The sequence below is a fragment of the Halichoerus grypus genome, chromosome 8, assembly GCF_964656455.1.
Source record: "Halichoerus grypus chromosome 8, mHalGry1.hap1.1, whole genome shotgun sequence".
Lineage (NCBI taxonomy): Eukaryota > Metazoa > Chordata > Mammalia > Carnivora > Phocidae > Halichoerus > Halichoerus grypus.
This window is the reverse complement of record NC_135719.1, coordinates 78,216,286-78,228,847: the sequence shown is the minus strand read 5'-3', so window position 1 is coordinate 78,228,847 and position 12,562 is coordinate 78,216,286. Positions and strand designations below refer to the sequence as shown.

Sequence of the window (12,562 nt, the reverse complement as noted above, 5' to 3'; positions counted from 1 at the left end):
ACATCCAGATGGCCAACAGACATGCAAAGATCCTCAACATCATTCATCATCAGGGAAATGTAAATCAAAACTGCAATGAGATATCACCTCACACTTGTCAGAATGGTTAAAATCAACAACACAAGAAATAACAAGTTTTGATGAGGATATGAAGAAAAAGGAACCCTCTTGTACTGTTGATGGGAATGCAAACTGGTGCAGCCACTCTGGAAAACAGTATGGAGGTTTCTCAAAAAGTTAAAAATAGAACTACCCTATGATCCAGCAATCATACTACTGGATATTTACCCCCCAAATACAAAAACACTAATTTAAAGGGATACATGCACCCCTATGTTTATTGCAGCATTACTTACAACAGCCAAATTATGGAAGCATTCCAAGTGTCCATCAATGAATGGATAAAGAAGACATGGTATATATGCAATGGAATATTATTCAGCCATAAAAAAGAGTGGGATCTAGCTATTTGCTATGACATGGATGGAGGTAGAGAATAGAACACAAAGCATAATAAGTCAGTCAGAGAAAGACAAATACCACAATTTCACTCATGTGTAATTTAAGAAACAAAACAAATGAGCAAAGGGGAAAGAGAGAGAGAGAAAAAGAGAGACGAAGAAACCAAGAAAAAACAAGAAACAGACTCTTAATTATAAAGAACAAACTGATAGTTACCAGAGGTGAAGTGATAGGGGGATAGGTGAAAGAAGTGATGGGGATTAAGGAGTGAACTTGTCATGATGAGCACCAGGTGATGTATGGAAATGTTGAATCACTATATTGTACAACTGAAACTAATGTAACACTGTATGTTAACCATACTGGGAAAAAAAATTTTTGCTAACAAATATAGACAGTGAAATGCATTTAGTAGATCAATAACTATGTACCAGGAACCAGATGCATATGATTTAATACAGCAATGAATTCATATATGAAACAACAGGTATAACCGGAATTACCACCTAATTAAGTTTAACATAATACATTGTTGTTCTTAAAGATACATCAAGACTTCTGCACGGTCAAATAGCCAAGTTGAAAGAGATTGTGGTAGGAATCAAAACTCTGCCTCTTTGAGAGAGTGATGTCAACAAGATGGTGGAATAGGAAGTCCCAGCCCTCATTCCCCTATAGAAACACTTATTTGACAATAACATACAGACCAAAATACCTTTTTGAGAGGCCTGGAATCCAGTTAAAAAACTGTCGTACCTCACATAAGCAAAACACCAAGAATAGCCACATTAAATTGAGAAAGAAGAGTAATCTCTCTTTATCTGTGTAAGTTAGCACACCTCAGTGTCTAGAGAAATCGCATCAGCCCTATATGTTTCCCATGGAGGAAGGAGAGAGTAGAACCTGCATCCTATAAGACCCGTAGGACCACAGCCTTTTGATGCACCACCTGAGGGGCCAGTTTGTATCTTCCTTTCACAAGTGTTGATGAACCAGTACAGGTTGGATATTTGAGGGAAACTAAAAATAAAGGAAAGGGGAAGGTGGCTTGCTACAGAAATAAAATAGAGAAAAGAGGGAAATTAACTGTACTAAAAGGGTTTTTTTAAATATAAACAAAATTAACAAGGTTTTATCTGGACTAACAAATGGGGCTCAAGTAAAAAAAAAAAAAGAAAGAAAGAAAAAATTTTTTTTCAAGAAAATAAAAGGAGACCTTAAGACTGTTAACACAGGAACTTAAAAGATCATAAAAGACTATTACAAACAATTACATGCCAACAAATTGAATATCCTAAAAGAAATGGATAAATTCCTAGAAATACACAACCTACCAAAGTTGAATCATGAACAAACAGATATCTGAAATGACCAATAATGAGTAAGGAGATTGAATCACTAATCACAAGCTTCACAAAAAAAAAAAAAAAAAAAAAAAAGCCCATAACCAGATGATTTCACTGGTGAATTCTACCAAACATTCAAACAAGAATTAACATCAATCCTTCTCAAACTCTTTCTAGAAATTAAATAGAACATTTCCAAACTCATTTTATGAGGCCACTATTAATATTTAGAAGGCCCTGATATCAAAAATAGACAAAGACATTTAGTTTTGTTGTTTCCTTTGCTGTGTAGAGGCTTTTTATTTTGATGTTGTCTCAATAATTTATTTTTGCTTTTGTTTCCCCTGCCTCAGGAGACATATCTAGAAAGAAGTTGTTGTGGCTGATGTCAAGAAAGTTACTGCCTGTGTTCTCATCTAGGATTCTTATGGCTTCCGGTCTCACATTAGGACTGCAATAGCCAAGTTATGGAAACAGTTTAAGTGTCCATCAACTGGTGAACGGATAAAGAAGATGTGGCATATATTTATATAATGGAATATTACTCAGCCATAAAAAAGAATGAAATCTTGCCATATGCAATGACATGGATGGACCTAGAGAGTATTATGCTAAGCAAAATAAGTCAGTCAGGGAAAGACAAATACCATATTTCATTCATTCATGTGGAATTTAAGAAACAAAACAAACAAGCGAAGGGGAGAAAAAGAGAGAGGGAGCAAACCAAGAGACAGACTCTTAACTATAGAGAACAAATAGATGGTTACCAGAGGGCATGTGTGTGGGAAATGGGTTAAATAGGTAATGGGGATTAAGGAGTATATTTGTTGTGATTAGCACTGGGTGTTGTATGGAAGTGTTGAATCACTCCATTGTACACCTAAAACCAATATTACATTGTATGTTAACTAACTGGAATTTACACAAAACTTAAAAAAATAGACAAAGACACTACAAAAAAGAAAACTATAGACCAATATTCCTGATCAATACAGATGTAAAAATGCTCAACAAATTACAAGCAAACCAAAATTCAAAGATTAAAATGATCATACACCATGACCATGTAAAATTTATCCCTGGGATTTAAGGAAGAGTCAACATACACAAATCAATTAATATGGTACAGAACATTAACAGAATAAAAGATAAAAGTCATATGAGCATCTCAATAACTGAAGAAAAAACATTTAAAAACTGCCATTGCATGATTAAAACTCCCAACAAATTATATGGAAGGAAATTACTTCAATATACTAAAGGCTATATATAAAATTCTCACAGCTAACATAATCAGTGGAGAAAAACAGAAAGCTTTTCCTCTAAGAACAGGAACAAGGCAAGGTGGTCAACTCACACAATTTCTATTCAATACAGTACTGGAAGTTCTAGCCAGAGAAACTAGATGAGAAAAAGAAATAAAAAGCATCTAAGCCAGAAATAAAGAAAGAAAATTATTTCTGTTTGCACATGATCTTCTATGTAAAAAACCATAATGACTGCTCACACATACACCAAAAAACTGTAGAACTAATGAAAAACTGAGTTATGTTGCAGAATACAAAATCAGAATTCAAAAGATCATTGCATGTCTGTACATTACCAATAAACATTTGAAAAGGAAATTAAGAAAACAATCCCATTTACAATACCATCAACAGAATAAAATGCATAAGAATAAATTTAACCAAGGAGGTGAAACTTCTACACTGAAAACTATGGAACGCCAATATAAAAAATTAAAGTAGACACAAATAATGAAAAGATTTCTCACATTCCATGGATTAGAAGACTTAATATTACTCAAATGTCATTGTTATCCCAAGTGATCTACATATATAATATAATTCCTGGCACTATTCCACTGGCATTTTTCACCCAAAACAGAAAAAAAAAATCCTAAAATTCATATGGAACCATAAAAGAGCCTGAATACCCAAAACAATCTTGAGAAAGAAAAACAAAGCTAGAACTATCACAAATCCTGACTTCAAAATATATTACAAATCTATTGTAATTAAAACTGTATGGTACTAGCATAAAAGTAGACATAGACCAATGCAACAAACTAGAGAGCCCCAGAATAAGCCCACACAAATATAGTCAACTAATCTTTGACAAGAATGCCAAGAATACACAATGTAGAAAGGAGAGTCTCTTCAACAAATGGCATTTGGGGGCGCCTGCGTGGCTCAGTTGGTTAAGCGACTGCCTTCAGCTCAGGTCATGATCCCGGAGTCCCGGGATCGAGTCTGGCATCGGGCTCCCTGAATCAGGAGTCTGCCTCTCCCTCTGACCCTACCCCCTCTTGTGCTCTCTCTCTCTCTCTCTCTCTCAAATAAGTAAATAAAATCTTTAAAAAAAATGGCATTTGGAAAACTGGATTTCCAAATGCAAAAGAATGAAATTGAACCCTTATCTTATACCATAGAGAAAAATCAACTGAAAGTGGAATAAAGATTTAAGGTACAAAAATCCTAAAATAAAACCTAAGGGAAATGCTTCATGACATTGTATTTGGCAATGATTTCTTAACATAACACCAAAAGCACAGGCAACAAAAACAGAATACAGAAGTGGGACTACATCAAATGTAAAACCTTCTGTACAGAAAAACAAATGATTAGCTGAGTGGAAAGGCAACCTACAGAATGGGAGATACTATTTAAAAACTAGACTTCTCATAAGGGTTAATACCATATACATATGTATATATCACACAACTCTCTCTATATACATATAAAAAAGAACTCATACCACTCAATAGCAAAAACCAAATAATCCAATTTCAAAATGGGCAAAGGACCTGAATAGACATTTCTCAAAAGAAGACATACAAATGGCCAACAGGTGTATGAAAAGGTGCTCAACATCACTGATCATCACAGAAACGCATATCAAAATCACAATAAGATACCACCTCACATGTTACAGTGGTTATTATAAAAGAGACAAGAGAGAACAAGTGTTGGCAATAAATGTGGAGAAAAAGTAACCCTTGTACACTGTTCATGGGAATGTAAATTGGTACAGCATTTTGGAAAACAGTATGGAAGTTCTTCAAAATATTACAAATAGAACTACCTTATTATATAGCAATCCCACTTCTCAGTTTATATCTAAAGGAGTCAGTACCATTTCATTTCAGAGAGATATCTACACTCTTACATTCATTGCAGTATTATCCACAATAGCCAAGATATGGAAATAACCCAATGTCCCTCTATGGGTGAACGTAGAAAGAAAGTGTTTTATATACATACAATGAAGTATTACAGAGCCTCAAAAAGGAAGGAAATCTTGTCATATGCAACAACATGGATGAACCTAGAGGACATTACACTAAGTGAAATCAGCCAGTCATCAAAGGACAAATGCTACATGATCTCACTTATCTGAGGTATCTAAAATAATCAAATCATGGGGCGCCTGGGTGGCTCAGTTGGTTAAGTGTCTGACTTCAGCTCAGGTCATGATCTCAGGGTCCTAGAATTGAGCCTCACGTAGGACTCCACACTCAATGGGGAGTCTGCTTGTCCCTATCTTCTCCTTCTACCTCTGTTCCTACTGCCCCCCATGCTTGCTCTCTCTCTCTAATAAATATAATCTTTTAAAAATTAAAAAAAAAAATAAGTCATAAAAACAAAGTAGAATGATGGTTTCCATGGACTGGGGGGGAGGGGGGAGAGAGAAATTAAGAGTTGCTATTCAATAGATACAAATTTTCAGTTATATAAGATGAATGAGTTCTAGAGATCTACTGAACAACACTCTACCTGTAGTTAACAACATTGTGTTGGACACAAAAAACTCTGTTAGGAAAGCGGATAGAGTATCCTTAGAGCAAGTATCAAGTATTCTTTTTTTTTTAAGATTTTATTTTTAAGTAATCTCTACACCCAACGGGGGCTTGAACTTAACAACTGTGAGACCAAGAATCGCACACTCTATCAACTGAGTCAGCCGGGTGCCCCAAGTATCAAGTATTCTTACAACAATTAAAACACACACACACACAAAAACACACAAAAAACAAAACTCTACATTTTTTAAAAGACTTATTTATTTGAGAGAGAGAGAACGGGGTGGAGGGGCAGAAGGAGAGAGAAGCTTAAGCAGACTCTATACTGAGCTTGGAGTCTGACCATCCCATGACCCTGAAATCACGACCTGAGCTGAAACCAAGGGTTGCACTTAACCAACTGTGCCACCCAGATGCCCCAAAACTCTACATCTTTGAATTCATTGATGGTAGTACTAATCTCTACAATTCTTCTTAAAATGAAATATTGTTTGGGTTTATTGTTTTAGTAGGTTAATTAGGTCTAATTTGCTTCACTTGGCTTTTCTTGTCATAACAGCTTTCATTTCATGGCTTAGGTAATCAATATGGAAATCTTCCATTTGTTAGTATATCTACGCCAACTTTTATCTCAAAGTATGGACATAACTAAAGAATGGATTTAGGAAACCACAGCGCACACTGTGAAATGGGCACAGACAAAATTTCATTGGCCAACTGACCGCCACAAACCTCTATTTCTGACTGGTTGTCCACAGTAGCATTCTCTTTCTCCAGAAATTAGTGACAGTTCAAAATCAAAATCAGTGTCTCATAACCCCCAAAATTCTGATTATTATTCTGATTATCCTTTGAAGGATAGGAAAAATATAGTATAAATTCGTGGCTGTGTAGAAGGGTCCTTCCTCAAGAGGACACAGCCTTCCCTTCACTCAAGGAGCTTTAGTTTGGTAAATTGGATTGATTCTAAAATAAATTTCTAGATGCATTAAACAAATTACTTGTCGCCTGGATCTGGGAATGGAAGTGGGGATTAACTACAAATAGGAACAAGGAATATTTTGGGGTGATAGAATTATTCTAAAACTGAATTATGATGATGATTATACAACTCTATAAATTTATTTAAAATTATTGAGTAGTACATTTAATTGGATAAATTTTACAGTATACGTATTAAACCCCCATAAAGTTGTTAAAATACCAAGTGAGATTTTGCCAATCTAATATTTCACTACTTTTGGAACTCCCCTGATTTGTTCAAATATCAATTCATTATTTCTCAAAATTCCAAGTTAGACAGACCATTATGGGTGTAATGTGATAGTTTTCTTAAACTTGATAGTAGTGCCAAACTAATACTATCAACTAATACTATCAATACCATCAATAGTATACTGAAAAGAAAGGAAAAAAAGAAGAAGAAGAATGTAGCAGGAGGGGAAGAATGAAGGGGGGAAATCGGAGGGGGAGAAGAACCATGAGAGACAATGGACTCTGAAAAACAAACTGAGGGTTCTAGAGGGGAGGGGGTTGGGAGGATGGGTTAGCCTGGTGATGGGTATTGAGGAGGGCACGTTCTGCATGGAGCACTGGGTGTTATGCACAAACAATGAATCATGGAACGCTATATCTAAAACTAATGATGTAATGTATGGGGATTAACATAACAATAAAAAAAATTTTAAATAAAAAAAAATACCATCAATAGTATACTAATACTATCAATATACTATAGTATATACTAGACTATTACATAATTTGCAATAACGCAATGAACATCTGAAGTTAACCTAAGGTTTTCTAATTTGAAAAAAAATTATCAGAGCACATAATCACAGATCATCACATTGAACTGCCCAATTTCCCTGGATCTCTTCTGCAAGTTGTGATGATTGACCCTTGGGAAAACCAGTGTGCACAAAAGACCTGGTTTCCATTAGAAGCAATTATGGACTCTATCCAGTCCTACCATCCAGTCCGGCTAATTGACTACCTTCCAAATGGTAGGAACTATTTATAACTTTGTCTTAAGAAATGGTGGCGACTCAAAAGGGTGTGAACTGTCTATGTGTCTCAATCTCTTGAAGCTCCTGCTGAGTAAGATCTGCACCTGAGCAGGTACAAATGAAACCTGCTCTCTAACTCCCTAGGAACTGGTTACATTTTACCTTCTTTCTTCTTTACTCAGGTTCCTTTTGCTCATACTCTTTATTTGAATCATTTTTACTCGTACAGTTTTTATATAGGTTCTGGTCTCTTTTTCATAATTTCAATTGTATTGTGGGGTGAATTTCTCTTCAAAGAGCCCATATCTTTTTAAATTGATATGTGAAGGGGTTTCAATTTTCCATCCTTTTTTTTCTCTAACATTAAATTCATGGAAATTCATGGAACATTATATCTTGGTTATTTCATTTCAAGTGAGTATAATCTGGCAGAGCAAGCTATCTTATGTTCAGAAAGAACTGAACAATCAAGTCTTAAAAATCATTATAATTATTTTTTAAAATGTAATAAGTACTTGTTATATGCCACAGCATGCTCTGCTGTTCCCCATGTATTAACTCATGTAATCCTTACAACAACACTATAAGGTAAGTACTATTATCATCCCTATTTTACAGATGAGGAAATTCAGGGACAGAGAAGTGAAGCAACTCACCCAAGGACCCATAGCTCATAAATCAAGGAGATGGAGATTCGAATCCAGGTAGTCTGTCCCCAGAATGTTTGCTATTAGTTACTACATAATACTGCTATTTATAAAATTACTCCTATATCATTTTTCCTATTTCCTCCACTAATTTCAAATTTTCTTTAAAAATTAAAAAATCCATAAATATTACTTATAAAAATATAGAAAATAAAAGTTCATATTTAGGAAAAAACAAAATCACTTAAAATCCCACAAACTAAATATACTATAAAGTCTAATTATTTCTATACATACATTTACATTATATTTGGTGTTTTAAAATCTTTTTTAACTTAACAAAGTATATATTTTTCAGTCAGTTTAGTTTATCCAAAGTTCTAATTTATGTCATGTGCATCAAAAACTCTTCTGAACATAGATTCAAATGTATTTAAAAGTTCTCTTCCTTCTTCATGTACCAAACAGCTTTTCATTGGAGCCTTAAGCATAAAAAGTGTACTACTCTTTTGAATTACTGAATTTTTCCAAATACCCAGTGATGTTTTCAGTTTAGGAATATGTCTATAGCATGCTTTAATACTTCATTGTAATTTGAGGACAGTTCCAGATATTCTGTAATGACCATACATTTCACATTTTGTTTGAGGCAAAAAATAAAGAGGAAAGTTTGTACTTTTTCCAGTTTTACTGTATTAGACTTAGGATCTATTTGGGCATGTAGGGTGCTGAGGTCACTCCGTGAGAACAGTATCACGACAAGGAGGTTGCTGATCCAGATTGGTTTCCATTCTCCCATCAGTAATCAGGTGCCAATAAGTTCAAATCCCAAAGTCATTTGGTAAAGATTTATTCTCCACCAAATCTCCTACAGTGGCTTCTATGCCCCTGATTTTGCCTACCATGTCTTCTTGAATGTTAGTGAAGACTATCATTTGATAGTACCTACCCTTGTGCCAGAAATTGTGTTAACTACTGGGGTATACAAAGTTGGCTAAAAGCCCTTTTTATCAAAGAAATTATATTATAAATTATAACTATATTATAAATTATAAATATATTATAAAGAAATTATAATATACTTTATTATAAAGAAGTACAAGATATAACAGTAGTTCATAGACCCTACTCTGCTTAGGGTTATAAATGAATACTCCAGAGTAGCTTGCATTTAATCTCAGTTTTGAAGGATAAAGGAAAAGGGGAATTAACATTTCTGCCAGATAGTTTTACCCATATACTCTCAAATCTTCATAACATCTGGAGATATAAGTTAGACACCTCTCAATTTATAGACAAATAAATACCATCAGCATAATTGGCTAGCATACCCTAGTTTATATAGATCATAAGTGGCAGAACTAGAATGGCAACCGAGTCTATCAGGCCTTTTAGGCAAATATGTTTCTACTTAGTAATGACCGGGAATAACACAGATGACAGTATATGCGAGCAGAGAAATGTGAAAAAATAGAGTAACACATTGTTTATAAAGAGTCTGACGTGATATGCTACTGAATTTTAACATATCCACAATGATAGAACCAGAAAATGAAATAGGAGAGTTACATGACCATATTTGATATTTTCTAAATTATGTTCAATTAGCCAACATATAGTACATCATTAGTTTTTGCTGTAGCGTTCAACGATTCATTAGTTGCATATAACACCATATTTGATCTTTAGATAGACAAACCTGAAAGCAGAGTGTAGAACATATGAAATATAGATAAGATTGGAGGCAGAGATATCATTCAGAAGGCTTTATGGTCATTAATTCGAAAAAATATAGAGACCTGAAATAAAACTGACAGTGGAAACGAAGAGGAAGAAACAAAATGGAAATATTCAAGAAGTGTAATCTTCCATCTGGTATATAAGGTGAGAGAGGATAAAATGTGCCCGGAAGACTCCTGGATTAAGCATCTGAGAGAACACTCATGATATTTCCTAAGGCATTAAAAGAGGATAAAATCATGAGTGTAGCCTTGCACAATTTAATTTTGAAGTGTTTGAGGGATGTCCATTTATGTACTACAGTACAGTCTTGGATATATTATGCTAGAGTGCAAGAATAGAACTACACATATAGAAATCTTTAATAAGTGGGGAGTAGTTAAAACTGCATGTCTGGAATGAAAAAAATATTTAAAGGCTTCTGAGTCATATCAATACTCAAAGATAAGCGGGCTTGGGGGTTGGGGGGAATCCATGCATCAGTGAAAGACACAAAAAAGAAGTTAGAAATATAGGAGAAAAATCAAGAGAGATCTGTTATACAAATATTAAAAATGCATTCAGCTTCAAGTAACATTGCCTTATTTACAGTCTCTTAAGCAAAGTAAGTTTTTATTTTTCTCAACAAGATATGAGAAGGCAGACCTTTGCTGACATCAGTCAAAGACCTTTAACCCTGGATTATTTTTCTATCTGTTCATAGTATCATCTTTAACATGTAGATACTCAAAGCTCATGGTTGCTCATCTTTGGGCATCACATTAATATTGAATGCAGGAATAAAAGAGCCAGAAAGAGACTTCTCCACATTAATCTTTGTATTTTACTCTGGGAAAGAAAACCTTCCACAGAAGGCATTGTTCTGTATCTCATCAGAACTTGGCTACATGCCCCTCTTACACCAAGCCATGGCAAGTCACATAGATTATCATATTTCATCCCAGGGCTAAGATAAGAACCTACCCTCTCCCAAAAATGAGAAATCTCCACCAAATACCTAAATGGATAGGTGTTCCTAAATGGATAGGTGTTCTCTTAGCATAAACTGGTATAGAAAAGGCTTTGGGATAGGCAACCAATACATATACAGCAACTAGTGACAGAGGAAATTTCAAAAACAATGCATGATCAATAGTACCAAATTTGGAGAAAAAGCATGTAAGATAAAGACTGAAAACTGTTTATTATATGTGACATTTTCATATGTAGACCATTTTGTGCTAAATCCCTGGTGACTTCTCTAAAAGGATTTTCTGGAATGCAAGCTAGCTTGTTTTGGCTTGTTCAATAAATACAATGTATAAGTTAAAATAAACTTACCTGTGAAGCGTTTTTAGAGAGTAAAGGGAAAATAAGAAGGATACCCCCCTCCCATCCTTGACAGATTTGATTTTTGAAGGAGAGATGCTATGTGTAACACCTTGATATGGTTTCATCTGTATTTCTGAGTTTTTTCTCATCTTGATATGTTCTTTGCTCTATTTAGGGGTCATCTTGGGAAACCTTTTTATTTTGTTTTTGGTAATTTTTGATTCTCACCTACATTCTCCCATGTATTTCCTGCTGGCCAACCTGTCCACCATTGATGTGGGTCTTTCCTCTACCACAGTTCCCAAGATAATCAAAGACCTCTTAAATGAATACAGAGTAATTTCTTTCCAAGGTTGTATGATACAGATATGTTTTATTCACTTAATAGGAGGAGTGGAGATGGTGTTACTCATAGCCATGGCATTTGACAGGTGTACAGCAATCTGTAAGCCTCTTCACTACTTGAAAATCATGAATCCTAAAATATGTATTTCATTTGTAATCACTGGATGGGTAACTGGGGTGATCCATGCTATGTCTCAGTTTTTATTTGTTATAAAGTTGCCTTTTTGTGGGCCTAATAAAGTGGACAGCTTTTACTGTGACTTTCTTAAGATCATAAAACTTGCATGCACAGATGCAGCCAAGTTTGAGTTTATTGTTACTGCCAACAGTGGCTTCATGGGCATGAGCACCTTCCTCCTGCTAATCCTTTCCTATTCGTTCATTTTGATCACCGTCTGGAAACGTGCTTCAGGAGACTTATCCAAGGCATTTGTTACTTTGTCAGCTCATATCACTGTGGTTTTTTTATTTTTCAGTCCATGCATGTTTTTGTATGTCTGGCCTTCTCCCCCACCTTCAACTGATAAAAATCTGTTCATTGTGGACTTTGCTATCACCCCTGTCTTGAATCCTGCTATCTAACACTAAGGAACAAAGACATAAAGGCAGCTATAAAAAGACTTGCAAAAAGTTATCTTATTCCAGATTTTGTTGACCACTCTTTTGGGGGAGCTCTAAAACTAAACATCCCATTACACGCTGACCCATCCCTACTTAGGTACCTCAAATTTAACGTATCTCAAACAAACTCATCATCTGCCATCCTAAGCCAGCTAACACTTCACCTGTGGAGTATACCATTACCAATCATGGGAATGTAAATTCATCATACTAAGAATTGGTATTCTAACAGAGAATAGCATAATCTGACAAAGAACATTTGAATTTTGAATTTTTATT

At 34.8% G+C, this 12,562-nt stretch overlaps 1 pseudogene; it reads left to right on the top strand.

Moving 5' to 3' along the window:
- Positions 1 to 8,305: 8,305 nt before the first annotated feature.
- On the top strand, positions 8,306 to 12,317 carry LOC118529662 (olfactory receptor 4F21-like; annotated as a pseudogene).
- The last annotated feature ends 245 nt before the right edge of the window (positions 12,318 to 12,562 follow it).